The sequence below is a fragment of the Equus przewalskii genome, chromosome 8 (genome assembly GCF_037783145.1).
Source record: "Equus przewalskii isolate Varuska chromosome 8, EquPr2, whole genome shotgun sequence".
Lineage (NCBI taxonomy): Eukaryota > Metazoa > Chordata > Mammalia > Perissodactyla > Equidae > Equus > Equus przewalskii.
In genome coordinates this window covers 63,666,591-63,682,268 of record NC_091838.1, presented here as the reverse complement: position 1 = coordinate 63,682,268, position 15,678 = coordinate 63,666,591, and the positions used below count along the sequence as shown (strand labels likewise).

General features: G+C 40.7%; 1 protein-coding gene across 2 annotated transcripts in view; it reads right to left on the bottom strand.

Moving 5' to 3' along the window:
* COLEC10 (collectin subfamily member 10) overlaps positions 1-15,678 on the bottom strand; it is a 432,349-nt gene that overhangs the window by 134,042 nt on the left and 282,629 nt on the right. The gene's annotated exons all lie outside the window — the stretch shown is intronic.

The following is a 15,678-nucleotide window of genomic DNA, read 5'->3' as shown; positions in this document are numbered from 1 at the left end:
TTGAAGCTCAGTGACACCTTAGAGATTCTCAGATATAATCTCCTAATTTTATGGGTAAAGGTACTAAGGTCTGGAGAGTTCGTATAACTTCCTCAATTTGTAAAGGAGGGGCAAAGCTAGAAGTACTACCCAGGCTGATTGTCTCCTCATCCAGTGCTCCTTCTGTTCTACCAGAAGGATGAATGCATTTGTAATCCAGGTGGATAGAAAGATATCTGCAAAAATATAACTAAAAGTGCATGCAGATACAATAAGTGCCATATATTGTTGCAAGTGGGGAGAAAACATTGTGGACTGGGATGGTTAAGATTGCCTATTGTATGTGTCAGGATGCACAGTAGTCTGGATTCTTGGATTTATTGCCTTCACCCTTCTGATATCAGCTTGGAGAGGGCCACCCTGACTTTACAACCTAAATTTAGAAACTATCCCATTTATTCTTTGCATGGTATCTTCAATGTTTTCACTTCTCCCAACTCTTAACGTAATATTGAACATTTATTTATGTATTTATTTGTTTGTTTGTTTAATTTGCATCTCTTCCAGGAGAGCAAGGACCACATCTATTTTATTTCTCAGTCTATATCTAGCACTTCGCAGAGCTACTGATATGTAATAGACTGTCTATATCTAATCAATCATTAATTTATTCAACAACATTCCAAGTGATGGGAGAACAACGACGAAAAAGACAGACAGAAACGCTACCCTCTCAAAGCTTATATTCTAATGGAGGAAGGCACATAATAAACAATATAACATAAGCAAAATACTGCCTATTTAAGGAATTTCAGATGCCATCAATTTGAAAATGCACTGTTACTTTTATGTATAAACAAAGAAAAAGACATCACAAACTTTGCCATGCCATTAATGTTTTGATGTATCCTAACTTCAGAGATGTAAAAATATGAAAAGGAGATCTTAGAATTGATGAAATATAGCATATTGTATGTTAGATTGTGACAAGTGTTACAGTGAAAAATAAGGTAGGCAAGATGCGTAAAGAGAGAGTGCCTTGAGTTAATGAAAGAATTAGGTTGGAATTAGATATGGGGGGATAGTGGAATATCACAGAAGTGGGTAAAGAATTGAAATATTAATCAATGACCAGCCTTGTAGTCACAAGGTATTTAGTAACTTTAGTGGTAGATACATCCTAACTTCAGCCCTGGCAATCTTTTGTTGTGTGGACTCAAGTGAGTTTTTGAGTCTCAGTTTCCTAATTTGGAAAATGGGTATCATAAAATGGGATATTTGAAACAATGTATATACAAGGCCCTAAACTTAATGGATATTCAATAAATGGTAGTTTTCATTACTTTTATCATTTTATCTGTAACTCCTAAATTGATTTCTAGTTGATTTCCTGTTTGTTTGTTTATTTTAACCGTTGGACCCTCTCCTTGATTTGCCAGTTCTGGACTTTTTTCTCCCACTATAAACTTCCACAGCATTCTGTGCTCATCATTTTCACCTTGTTTCAGTTTGTCACTTATCTGTCCTCCCTACTAGATGATAAGCTCCTCAAGCGTGTGAACCCTGACTTAGTCATATCCATCATATCCATAGTACAGTGCTTGACGTCTAGAAGATTTTTATAATATTTGTTGACTGAATGTAAGAACAAATGTATTCAGCAAAGGGCCTTCTGGGGAATGGTAAAGTTTTCATTAAAGTCTTAGTGATGAATGCACTGAGCAGCCATTCATTCACTCAACAAAACTTCTTTAGTGCTAAGTGGCAATAGTTTCAGAGGAGAAGATTCCTGCTGTTTGGAATACACAAGGATATCCCATGGAATGCATAGGGCAGGACTCATCTTGGGCTTTCCCCTATCACACTACTTAATCTCCACCACAGGCAGTTACTCCTTTCAGTTCAATTTGGATCTGCCACTCCAGCAGTCCCTTCTCATGGTAAACTGTTAACTTTGCAAGGTTCTAAAGAGGCTGCAAATGTTTCTCAACATTTTTGTGTGAATGCCAGAATCTACACCCGCCTCTGCCCCGTGGGAGGGTTGGCTTTTAGGTAATACAAAACAACAGGGGGGTTATTGGTTTCTCTGCCTCATCTTGGACAAACATGCCTTGGAGAGCATGAGCTCAGCTGCAGGCCCACTCGTTGGCATGCCAACCTGCAAAGTCACTTCTTTGAAAATGACCTAGCCCTTTTCATTTCTTAAGGACTGAGTAGGACATTAAAAAATGTCCAAAACCAAACTCATCATTGAAATTGTGAGGTCTCTCTAAGTAAAAATAACCTTCTTCTGGCTTCCTAGGTCAAGAATCCATCAGAAAGAAATCATCTCAGCTGCCCAAGAATGGTCTCGAGTCCAGCCACAGGGGCGCCAAAGCCAATACCACTTTGACACAGATGGGTAACCAGCCAGAAAAGGTAGAGCTCCGGTGTCAGATTCTCCAGCTCCTCTGGCCTTGGAGTGAAGGGAGTAGAAGATGGGAGGAGAGAAGGGCAGGCCAAAAAATCAACAAAGTATAACATGTCTCATAGCCAAGTCAACCATGGCAGAGTCACTTGATGCTGGTGACCAGTTTCTGTGTCATGCAGAGAGGTCCAGCCCCCGTTTCAGATGAGCCACTTGTAGTCTTCCATCTTGGCATCCACCCACAGGCCTCAAATAATCAGGCAAGGAAAAGTTCTAGTAACAGCCGAAAATACCCTTTAGTCTACAGAAGCTTACTGTCTAATGATGGATAATGGCTTTAACTGAGTTAAGCGGAAACAGCTGGCAAAATATGATGGACTATGGAAGTTTTGAAAGAATCTGGAGTTCAAGTTCTTGCTTTGATTTTGAGTCCATCTCTTGCTAACTGTGCCACCTCTGACTGGCCACTGGTCCTCTCTGAGTGCTAGTTTTGTCATAATAGAAATATCAATCACGTTTTAACCTATCTACCTGTCAGTTACTGGGAAAGTCAAATGATTAAATGATAAAATGATGTTACGTTGACTTAAAAGCAGTGTACAAATGTTGGATTTTTGTCTCAGGACTTAAATTATAAAATAATAGGTATATTAAAGATATCGTGACAATATGGATACACTTTATGAATAAGGCCATCATTCTCATTAAACTTTTGACACAGTTTGGAACAAAAGTAGACTTGTTTCCAAACCAGTAGCTTTGCAGAGTGGTCCACAGGTGGTCCATATCATCCCGTCCTCTTCCTCCTAATCCTTCTCTGGGCATGAGCAGGACAATTTCTTGATCTTTCTGCTTTATCTGCAATGTGTATGGCATGCCCAGGGAAATATGAAGCAAAAAGGAGGCAAATAATGGCTCCTTTATGTATCGCACTGCCTTGCTCTAACGACAAAACGAAAAAAAGCATGAAAAAGTACTTTGAAAAGAATAAAGTGGTTTACAAATGGTGCCTTAAGCACAGTTCTAATCATGCTCAAAAACCTTTTGAGCCTCCACTGCCCATAAAATAACAGCAGCACTCAGCACTCAAGATCATCCACCCTTTTCCTTCAGCCTCTTCCTTCTCTGCAGCTTTAGCATCAATGACAAGGTCTTCTCTCACCTGTGCTGTTCAGTTTTCTTCTGCTGGGACCGTGCATCCTCCAGCACCCCTTCTTCTAACACCACCACCACCAACACACACACTCCACTCCACTCCCACCTCTGGGCCTTCAATGGCCTTATTTTTCCTGCCTGGAATCCATTTTCTTCTCGAATCTCCCTCTCAAAGGCCTGCTAATTTTTCGAAGTCCTTGTCTTTCAAGAAGCCTTTACAGGTATACCTTATCCCATTTCAAATGCATCCTTCCTGCCCGCTAAACTCCTCAATATTTTATACCATACTTAACATCATTATACCTCCTGACATCCTGCACCACTTCTTTTCTGTAACTTTTTAAGAAGCATGTATAACTGTGTAGGCCAAACTCTGATTAAGAGACCAGATAAGAAACTCATGGAAGTCAAGGAAGACGTGTGGACATCCACCTCCAGTAGGTTTCTTCAGTGCTTTGTGCAGGACCAAACACATGACAGGCACTAATGGACACTGTGTCCCAGTTGATTTGACTGCTATGGTGGCCAGAGATTTTCTGCTTTGAATATCTAGTTCATACTTTTAAATAGGTAGTAACTGTAGCGTGAAAATTCTTTGAAACAATAAAATCTCTCTATTCAATGGCCCAGACAGCCGTGACCACACAGCACAAGGTATGATCATTCTAAAGCAATGTATCAGTGAATTTGAGCACAGATAGGCACTGAGCTTACTGCTTGCCAGGCATTGTTCTAAGTGCCTTGCATGTATTTTCCCACTGAATACTCAGAACAAGCCTTGGAAGTGAATACTCTTAGTAGCTTCTCCATTGTATAGATGTAGACACAGAGACACAGAGAGATGAAAGGACACGGAACACGGCAACAAGGGTTCAAAGGCAAGCAGCCCAGCTTCAGAGGCAGAGCTACACTCTGCTCTATTGTTTTTAGTCTAAAAGGGCCCCAACGGACTTGACCACATCTGCTGCTAAACTGCCAGCTCTTCATCCCATGCTACCTAAGCCTTATCTTAAATGAGTGTTTTAAAACAGGCCACAAAAAACTCCCTCTTCCACACCTCCCACTGTGTCTGCCCATTGGAACTTCTGCTTTTGTATTCCTTTCATCTCCTCTACATTTTTGATAACCACTAAAGAAGCAGCGGAGCTTCCTTCAAATGTCAACTGTGGTAAGTACCAGGCTGTTTGGAACCCAAGGAGCTACTGAATCAGTCTCTGTGTGCTGCTCCCTCTAACAAATATCTCTTTGAGATTCTAGAATGACTCAATCACACATCCCACACCTGCCAAGCAGAATCAGCTGCCCTGAGATCTGAGCTGTTCTGAGAGTACACAATTTCAAAGGGCGAGCCCATTTATAGACTTGGTTAGTATAATGATGCACTAGCGAGGAGAAAACAACGCTCATTTGTATAACATTGAAATTTCGAGACGGGTATCCTGGACAAGAACCCAGAAAATATAAATATAGAAATGTGACAAATGATGATACAACCATATTATTCACCAAGGTACAAACATCTCTTTAAAGCTGAGCAGCAAAAAGTTTCATCATATTCCAGATCAATTTCCCTACTGGAGTCATAGGCCAGGAACCTTCTGAAATGGATTGCAGAATTTGTGTGAGCCTACATACTTTTTCTGGGCAGCTGATCCACAGCTTTCAAGAACTTGAAAGCCCCAACTATGAGGCTTTCTCTTGCCAAGTAAGCATTCCTGCTGCATATCAGCTGTAGTTAAAACCACTAAGTTATCATTTCTAGGCCCAGCCTTTGGTCCCACACCGTAAAAGCCTTCCACTTGGTCTAGTTTAGGAATGTAAGCATGCCTTTGCCTCTACTGGAACTCCTCCCAGCAAAAGCAACATGTCTTTTGAGAGAAGAAATCATGGCATAAATAATGTCCTTCCTACCAGGACCCAAAAGTGCCCTTGACTGTTCTCAGGTTCCACTGCTCTCATCTGCCTAATTCTCACTGACTGCCATGTGGTGCTTACAGAAATAGGAACCTTCAAAGGCCATTTCACGTACCTGAGAGGAACTGTAGTGACAGAATTTGGGCTGCTTTTCATTTACACATTGTTTATATTCCTCCAGAGTCAAACCCCATCTTTTCTCTCCTACTGTGGTCTGAACTATTCCCTGTACACAACTCTTTTCTCTGTCCACTCTCTTGTTCTGGATTCCTGTTACTATGTCTGTCATTTATTTTTAAATATTTCAGCATAGTGTGATGTTATGAACACATTAGTTAGGTTAAGCTACCCTCTAAAGGGAGACAGTTGACTTAATCAGGAGTCCCACTTTCCAAGAGGTGAATGGTGGTAAAATGGGCTCTCATTGGTGAAATGATGGGTCTTAAAGGAACGAGATTGACTAAAGCATGCACTCTCAATGGGAGAGATATATCCCACAAGTGGGCAAAATTTGTTTGAGAGGGATGGGGTGAAAAAAAGTCTGAGATATTGCAAGGGTTTCATGGCCCTCCAAAACACAACCCCACCTGAAAAAATATTATGCCTTAATATTTAATTTCTCTCCTTAAGTTAAATTAACTTAAAGTTTTCTCTTTTGGGGGCAATAAAGAAAACAATATTAGATAAGCACCAGACTAAAGTATTTTAATACCCCCTACACCCTTATAGGAACACAGAATGTAGCCAATTCTTTGCCCTTTATTTTTATGATCAATAAGTATAATGTTAGCTGTGAGTTTGTCATATATGGCCTTTATTATGTTGAGGTACATTCCTTCTACACCTAATTTGTTGAGAGATTTTTTTCTTCAAAGAATATTGAGTTTTGTCAAATGCTTTTTCTGCATCTATTGAGATGATCCTATAATTTTCATCCTTTGTTCTGTTAATGTGGTGTATCACATTTATTGATTTGCATATGTAGAACCATCCTTGCATCCCAGGGATAAATCTCACTTGATTATGGTGTGTGACCCTTTTAATGTGCTGTTGAATATGGTTTGCTAGTATTTTGTTGAGGATTTTTGCATCTGTGTTCATCAGGGATATTGGCCTATAATTTTCTTTTTTTGTAAGTGTCTTTGTCTGGTTTTGGTATCAGGGTAACGGTAGACTCATGAAATGAGTTTGGAAGTGTTCCTTTTCTCTTTAATTTTTTGGAAGAGTTTGAGAAGGATGTGTATTAGTTCTTTAAATGTTTGGTAGAATTCACCTGTGAAGCCCTCTGGTTCTGTACTTCTGTCCATTGGGAGATTTTTTATTACTAATTCAGTCTCCTTACTAATAATTGGTCTGTTCATATTTTCTACTTCTTCCTGATTTAGTTTTGGTGGGTTGTATGTTTCTAAGAATTTTTCCATTTCTTCTAGCTTGTCTAGTTTGTTGCCATATAGTTGTTTATAGTAGTTTCTTATGCTCCTCTCTGATGTATTTCTGTGGTTTCAGTTGCCATACTCAACAGTGAAAAGTTAAAAGCCTTTCCTTTAAGAGCAGGAACAAGACAAGAATGCTCACTCTCACCACTTTTATTTAACATTGTACTGCAAGTCCTAGCCACAACAATCCATCAAGAAAAAGAAATAAAAGCATCCAAATTGGAAAGGAAGAAGTAAAGTGATCTCTGTTTGCAGATGATGTGATCTTTTATATAGAAAACCCTAAAGACTACACCAAAAATCTGTTAAAACTAATAAACGAATTCAGTAAAGTTGCGGGATATAAAATCAACATGCAAAACTCACTTGCATTTCTATATACTAACAATGATCTGAAGGAGAAATTAAGAAAGCAGTCCCATTTACAATAGCATCAGAAATGATAAAATATTTAGGAATGAAATATTTTTAGGATCAGTGCCTTATGTTGGATCCCTGAATTGTCCTGTATTCTACCTCTGATTCTCGGAATACCTGTTTGCCTGACAGAGGCATTGTTGCTGCATTCTGCCACTGGCTATTGTCACATTTGTTTCAGGTCAACCTATAATGTAAATTGTGTTCAGAAGACCGAAAATTTGATGAGAGCTGTGAGCTCATAAAGTATAAGTTCACATTGTACATACATTTGGGGTCTGCTTGCTAATAAATATTTGTTCATATAGCAGAGTTTGATCTAAGAAAGGAAGCTAACACTCACCTACTTTTAACCTTTGGCTACTACCAAGATATATCAAATACCTAATCTTTCTGCAGGACAAAATTGACTTCTAGTTTTAGAAAACCCTCAAATTTATTATAAGCAGCAGAGCCAGCAGTTAAAAGCACAGACTCTGGAATTAGAATGTCTGGACTCAAATGCATTCAATAGCTGTTGATCTTGTGAAAGTTATTTGACCTCTCTGAGCCCCAGTCCTCTTTTTGAGTAAAATGGGAAGGATAGTAGTATCTATTTCATGTAAGTTAATCAATATGACACTTAGCCCGGTATCTTAGAAATTGTAGGCATTCAAAATTTTATTATTATTATCATTACTTTTGGGAACAATAAACCTTAAGTATCCAGAAAATTATGTAGAAACTAAAAAAAAATGTAAAAGTTCGTATATACTTAACATAAATGCTTCTTTTTGTATATCTGCTTATTTTACCATTTAGTTCTCTTATATCCTTCTGACATGTTGGGCACTAACTTCAAATGTAGGATCCAAGGAAATATACTTTATTAGTAGTAATGGAAATTTACTGTGCTTCAGGAATAATGAACTCTTCCACATACATTATCTGATTCTCCTAGTATCCTTATGAAGAAGTTACAGCTTCATTAGGTAACTAGAATATCCATTTTACAGGCTATGAAACTCAGAGGCTCAGAGAAACTAAGCGATTTGACTGGAGACACTTGGATATAAATGATGGAGCTAAGACTCACTCTTCTGCTTCTCAGAACCTGAGGGTTTGATGTTGGTTGTCCTGGTGACAATTACCTTCCTGCTTCCTGTGGTCTTCCTGCTTCTGCTCTAGCCATATTACTACTACCAAAAGTGATCCTTTTGCATATATGTCAAATCACTTCATCCGCATCTTAAGGCATGCCAGTGGCTTCCCACTGTGCTTCAACTAAATTGCCAAGTCCCTTCCCTGTAGACACTGCCTGGTCCCTGCCCACCTCTCTGGCGACATATGATTTAAATCTCCTTCTTATTCTCTTAGCTCTAACCTCGCTGACATTTTTTATCTGGGTAACCACATTTGTTCTTCCATCTACCTGGAAGGCTCTGACCCCACTTCCTGGCATGGTCAGCATCATCATCATTCCATTGTCCAGTCAGAAGTTGCTTCTTCAGAGAGCCCTTCACTAAGAAGCTCAGCTAAAGTAGCCCCTTCTTAGCCACACACCGTTATACTAACCTCTATTATGGACTTCACCTGTCTTATCACTCTCTGAAATTGTCTTATCACCATCTGAAGAGTTTACTTCTTGGTTTACTTCATTATTGTTTCTCCCCAACCCGACTATAAGCTTCAGAAGTGTGGGGCCTATTTCTGTCTATATCAGGGGTACAGTGTCTGGCACCTACTAGGTAATAAGTAAATATTTGTTGAATAAATGAATGACAAATTATTTGTATTGAAACAGACTTTCTTTCTTGGCTTTGTTAATGCTACCACTTCAGCTTAATATTAAATAACTTCATTCCCCTCTTTAGTTTAATATTCACCTAAAGATGCTCCTTTAGGCTAACCCTTTTATAGGCAAACTCTTGTTTTAGAAAGCAATTCTCGCAGGCTGGTTTCCCTGAAAACTATCTCATCAAAATCTTTGTTCTAAAGGTTTGTTTTAGTTAAAGGAGGGGAGTTTCCCAGATAGAAGTACCTAACTGACTATTAAGAGAATAGTTCTAAGGGTTCTTATCTACCATATTTTCGTTAGCCAGGTGCAGAATGCATGGGGCGGGGGAGGGGAGATTCTTTGAATTAACACTACAGATGACCATATTTCCTGAAGGAGCTTTGAAGATGTGCTCTGAGTGGGGCATGCAGGATTCTCTAGCACTCTTCTGATAGAAACATTTATTTGTTCAGAAGCCTCCAGGTGAGTGTTTGGGACATGCTTCCTGTTTAGTTAAGGAACCAGTTTCTTGGGACTGAGTAGGCATTAGATGGGTATCTGAGTTTCAGGAAACCCCAGCTGAAGTGACTGGAGCGATTAGCAGACAGTCAAAGTGTTTATATGCAAGGAGTTATGTCTCTTCCTCTGGCTGCAGAGAACAACAGACACTCTGTCGTGGTCTGTTGAGATTTTTCTTCCTTTTCCCCAACTTCCCCACCTACAGGTGTGATGAACTTGGCACAATCCTTGACAGAAATTTCAAAGAGAAAATTGTGATGTGTGTTGCACGTGCAGAAAGCTTGACCCATGTCTTCCTCTGCTCAGGTGGGCAGGGTATAATACGCTATTTAATGTAATTGAACTGATTAAAAGCCTTTATCAAAGAATGCGCAAGATTTCCTCCCTGCTAGTAGCTCGCCAACCTCATCCAATCAGAGACGTTAGAACCTGTAAATGGGTGATGCATTTTAGAAGGCGATGTAGGCATCAATTGGAACTCCCTGAACTATGCAGCCTATTTTATTAGTTTGAAGCAAGGGAGTCCAGAAAGGGAAGAAAAAAGAAATGTGAGAGAGAGAAAAAGAGTGACATTATAATTATATATCCATAACATTTATCGAGCACTAGGTAGCACGTCTTTTAAAAGCCTAAATTCCCTGGAAAATTAAACAAGAGATTATGAGTCCTAAAAGAGGATGGTAGAACTATACTGCTACCACTTGAATTGTGTCCCCTTCTACCTCCCGAATTCATATGTTGAAGTCCTAACCCCCAATGTGACTGTATTCAGAGACAGAGCTTTTGGGAGGTAATTAAGGTTAAACAAGGTCATAAGGGTGGAGTCCTAATTCAATAGGGTGGGTGGCCTTATTAGAAGAGGGAGAGAAAGAGATCCAAACACATACAAAGAAGAGGTCATGTGAGCACACAGTGAGATGGTGGCCACCTACAAGCCAGGAAGAGAGGCCTCACCAGAAGCTGGCACCCTGGTCTCAGATTTCTAGCCTCCAGAACTGTGAGAAGACACATCTGTTGTTAAAGCCACCCAGTCTATGTCATTTTGATGTGGCAGCCCAAGCTGACTAAGACACATTCCACTGCTCTCGAAGGGCCGATGGCAGTTGCTAAGCTCTGAAGCGTGAAGGAAGCAGCTCTCTCCAGAGGTCTAAGTTTGAAAGACCAGACTTGCCACTTAAAGACTGCAGTCCTCCTTCCGATACTATGTGACATGGGTCACAGGGAGTGGTATTAACTGATTTTAGTTATCCTCCCCAAAAGCGGTAAGATCAATATTAAGAATAGTAAAATTTCTGGGAGACAATTGGCAATACCTACCAAAATGTAAAACATGGATACCTTTGTCCCAGAAATTACATTTCAAAGAATTTATCCTGAAACACTCCATTCACCTAAGTGTGCAAAGATATATGCATAAGGATGCTCATTGACACATTGTTTGCAATAGGAAAAATACTAGAAACAGTTGAATTGTTCATCAGTAGAGTACAGATTAAATAAATAATATATTTATACATTAGGATATGCAACAGTGAAAAGGGACAAGACTTTTCCATATATGTTTTGCTAGTCCTTGTTCTGTTTGCCCCCACAGACCATCCATAGCTCCTCATTCTTCTCAGCATCACAGGAAAGCCCACCAACACCCACTGCACTCCCAGGTTCCCATGTCTGCTGGCGTCTGTCTGTGGTTGGCTAATGGAAAGCTCTGGCGGGAGATTTAAAGCCAATGTTTCTGATAGCAACTCTGTCTCCTAGGAGCTCAGATGCCACTGGACAGGGCCACTGTGGTTCCAGCTTCCTCCTGGTGAGCCAGGTCCCCAGCTCTTCTCTTTGAGTGTTCAAGTTAGGGGAGGTAAGAGCTTTATGCTGCTGCTCATCCCTTGGTTGCCTCATCATTCTCTGTTTGACGTCCCAGCGATTCTGTAACTGGTGTAACCAACTCTGTGCATTAAGCTCTCTCTTTGGAAGACCTCAGACACAATGTTGGTATGGAACAGAAACAATGTAAAGTGGCAAAAGCAACCTTTGGAGCACTATAGCGTATGCTCCTTTTGCATGGAACAACAGGATGTCTAACGATAAACTTGTGTTAGTTTGTGACAAACTCTTTCTGAAAGATCACACAAGAATCACTAGCAGTAGTCTTTTTTGTAGAGGCGCAGTGGAGGTCTGAGGTGAAATGGAGATTTACCCTCCCTTAAAGACATGTTAATACCATTTGGAATTTTACCATATGCGTTAACAGTAAAGTAGTTAAGCTAATAAACATACTTTTGCATTTTTGCTGTAATTTTTAGTCTAAGAGGGCTTTCTCTTGCATGTCTGTTTGGACCTAGGACCCTGAGAGGTTGGCAGGGTGAAGTTCAGAGAATTTCCACCCCATAGAAGCTATAATGATCATGTCACTCTCATGCTTCACACACTCCAGTTTTTCCTATGGTCCTTTGGAGAAAGACTAGAATGAATTATACTTTGCAGCCTGACCACAGTCCACTCACCTCTCTAGCCTCTTGATCTATGCAATGCCTTGCTGTCTGTGCTCCACCCACACTCGGCTTCTTCTAGTTCCTTGAAATCACACCCTGCTTCCTTCCATCTCGAGGTCTGCTGACGCCCTAGCCTCCCTGCCCAAGGGCTCTCCCTCCTACACTATCTTTTCACCACTACTTAACACATTCATTTTATGGAGGTCTGGTTTAAAATCACACTGGGTCAGGTGATCCTACTATGACTTTTTTTCCATGTAGCACGCAGTCCTGTTCATATTTATGTATTGGTGTGATTGTTTGATTATTGCCAGTTTTCAATGGAAGGCCTACTTTAGTGGATGAGTGACAATGCTGGAGTCACACTACCATCGAGTGGGGAACCATAACTAGCCCCAACCACCCTGGTCCAACACTTTCCAGCAGATCCTTGAGCAACTGGTGACTTACTCAATCAGAAAGTGCTTCAGCTCCACAACCTTGCCTTTCTATACATTTTTTTTTAAAGAAAGCATTCATCCATGTCTGTACATAGCCTACGACATCTTAAAAATCAAACAGCTTTTGTCTAGAATATTAATACAGTTGAAATTATGTTTGTTGATGGAGAAATTGGCAAACAATAAAATAAAAGAAAATCAATAGGTTAGCTGCATGATATTTCTCCTCTTTTCCTTCTCTTATGAAATCAGAGAAAGATATGTTTTAATAACAATGAAATAGCAAGGAATATATTCTTGTTCTTCGAGTTAATAACCTTTCACATACATAACCTCAGAACTAGTGTTTCCAATTTTCAGGTGAGGGAGCTTAGGTCTAAGATATTCTAGACACTCGATCAGGCACTTCAGAGCTCACTGGACACCTTGTCTCCCAAATGACCTAAATCAATTCCTGTCCTGAGTTTCATGCATTTCCATTATGACGATGATTATAAATGGTCTTCTGCAGCAGGTGCTTTGCTGCCGTGCTAAGGAGATGAAGTGTTTTCCCTATGGGAAATCCTGATATTCAGGCACCACTTCTCTAAGCTTTAGGAGTGGCTGAAATGCGGGTAGAGACAACCAGAAATATGGGCAGTGAAAATGTGTTCAACATGGGGTCTAATTCAAAAGGGTTCAAGGAAGAGAAGATGAGGGTTATCTAACGAGGTGTCATTTAGAAAGTCAGCATGACACATATCTGGTGCCCAGAAACATAAGGTTAAATTTACCAGGCACTCCCTTTAATGTCACTGATGGCCTCTGCCAGTGAAGGATCTGTCACAGGAAGATGAATGTAGTCTGCCAAGTTAGTGTTCAAATGTCCCCCTTTCAATTCAGTCCCAAACCCCTGGGCCCATTCCAATTCAAGCTTCAGATGAACTCCGGCCTTACAGTGTTCAGGGCCTGCTGCCCACAGTAGCGTGTCACAGCGGAAGACCCCGGGGGATCAGCCAGATTGCTCCAGGAATATAACAAATGAAATGACCGATAACTCACAGTGTCTGTCTGTTTCCTGTCAGAGGGTGATTAATAAACGGCCCCAAGATCCACAGCCAATACACAGTCTATTTTGTGACTCTAGATAAACGATGTCCCAACTTTTCTCAAGATTACAGCTAATTCACCCCTCTACATACACATACACACGCCAACCACCACCACCGCTACTGCTATTATTTATCGAATAGTGCCAGGGAGCCAGACACTGAGCTAAAAGCTTCTGGGAATACCATAGGAAAAAAAAACAGGATTCCTGCCCTCAGGAGCTTATAATCCAGACTCATTTGTGCTCATATAAATGTCCATATGAAAACCTCAGATGAGAATAATAATAACAGCTAGCAGTTAATGAGCACTTACTGTGTGCTAGGCACTATTCTGAGTGTTTTACATGTTTTATCTAATTTAATTCTCATAATAACCTTTACAATCCTCTGAGGTAGGTACAATTATTATTATCATTATACAGATAAAGAAACCAAACAGAAACACAAATAGGTTACGTAAAACTTGCCTGAGGTCACAGAGCTAGGAAGTGGTAGATCGGCGCTTCAAATCTAGGTGTCTGGCCTTGCAGACCAGAATCTTAGGGACTCCCCTTGAACAACCATAGCTATAATTTAGTGAATATTTCCTACAGGCCAGGCACTGTGCTCAGTTGTCTTACATGCATTACTTTATTTAATGCTCGCAATTAGTGATCAACCTCATTTATGTAACACTCTCAAAAAATGCTTTTATTTGCTCCCTTCCACATTTCTGTAATATCGATATTTTTATCTTACAGATGAGGAAACTGTGGCTTAGCAAGACATGACACTTTCCCAGGGTTAAAACTGCCAGGACTCAATTCTTTCCTTTTTTTTTTTTTCTGCTTTTTCTCCCCGAATCCCCCCAGTACGTAGTTGTATATTTTAGTTGTGGGTCCTTCTAGTTGTGGCATGTGGGACGTTGCCTCACGGCGGCCTGATGAGCAGTGCCATGTCCGCACCCAGGATCCAAACCAGTGAAACCCCGGGCTGCCCAAGTGGAGCTTGGGAACTTAACCACTCACCACGGGCAGGTCCCTCAATTCTTGCTCAGTTTTCTCTAAGGTTTGACTCCCGCATATTGACATTATACTATATTTCAAGAAAAATGTCTTCAAATAACATCCTAGACAAACAGAACCCTAAAAAAACAATAATGCTGCCATTTATATAGTGCTTCACTGTTAACATTTGGATTTACTCAAGTCTAAGTGCTACTAGCTCGGGTTGTAGACGTCAAAATTGAAGTTCAAAAGAGCGGCAGGTCTGGGGTCCTACAATTTTGTCCTCACTCGCCGACCTTCATTTATTCACTGGTTCACTTAAGAAACCACCAAGCTGTTATGTTCTGGTACTGGAGAGACAAAGCTGAATAAGACCCTTTGTCTTCTGTAATTCAAAGTCCGAGGGGAAGAGCTGACCTCCTTGCTCTGATCCCTGCTGGCAAAACTTGCCCCCCAGGAGGCCCCTTCCTCACTCTTCACCTTCCATCCTTGAACTCTGCTGAAGAGCAGAATTTGCCCTTTTCAAGAGACATGTAACCAAACACTTGGCCCTAATAGAGAAGCTGGCTCCGCAGTGACCTTTTCAGCATCTGTGAGCAGAGAGTTCGGAGAACTAAGCGGTGAACTGCACGACCTCGGAATGGGACTAGACTTCAGAAGTAATCGGGTCCAACTTTCAGACTCGCGGGGGTGGATGGGGAAAGCAAGAACCCTTTATGCAAAGCACCAAACTTTAGTCAGCAGCTTGGGGGCAGTGGTTCCAGGAGTTCAGTATGTAGGACACTAAGGTACCAATCGTCCTTTGATGACGATGGTGAAGAAAACAGCGGCCAAAGTTTCCGACAGCCTACAAGGTTTTCAGTTTTTCCTCTGCTGATTCTCTCTGGCGCTAACTCTCCCAGACAACAAGACGTGAATGGGAAAAAGCACGGGCTTTGGAACCAAACAGCCAAAAGTTAGAGAAGGTCCTACTTCTACAGAGTCTGTGTAACCTTGGAGATTAATGATTGCAAAGTGCTCCCCGTAAAGCGCTCTGAGACAATGCCCTGCATAAATGAGAAGGCTTGTTACTCGAGCTCTCAGAATCTG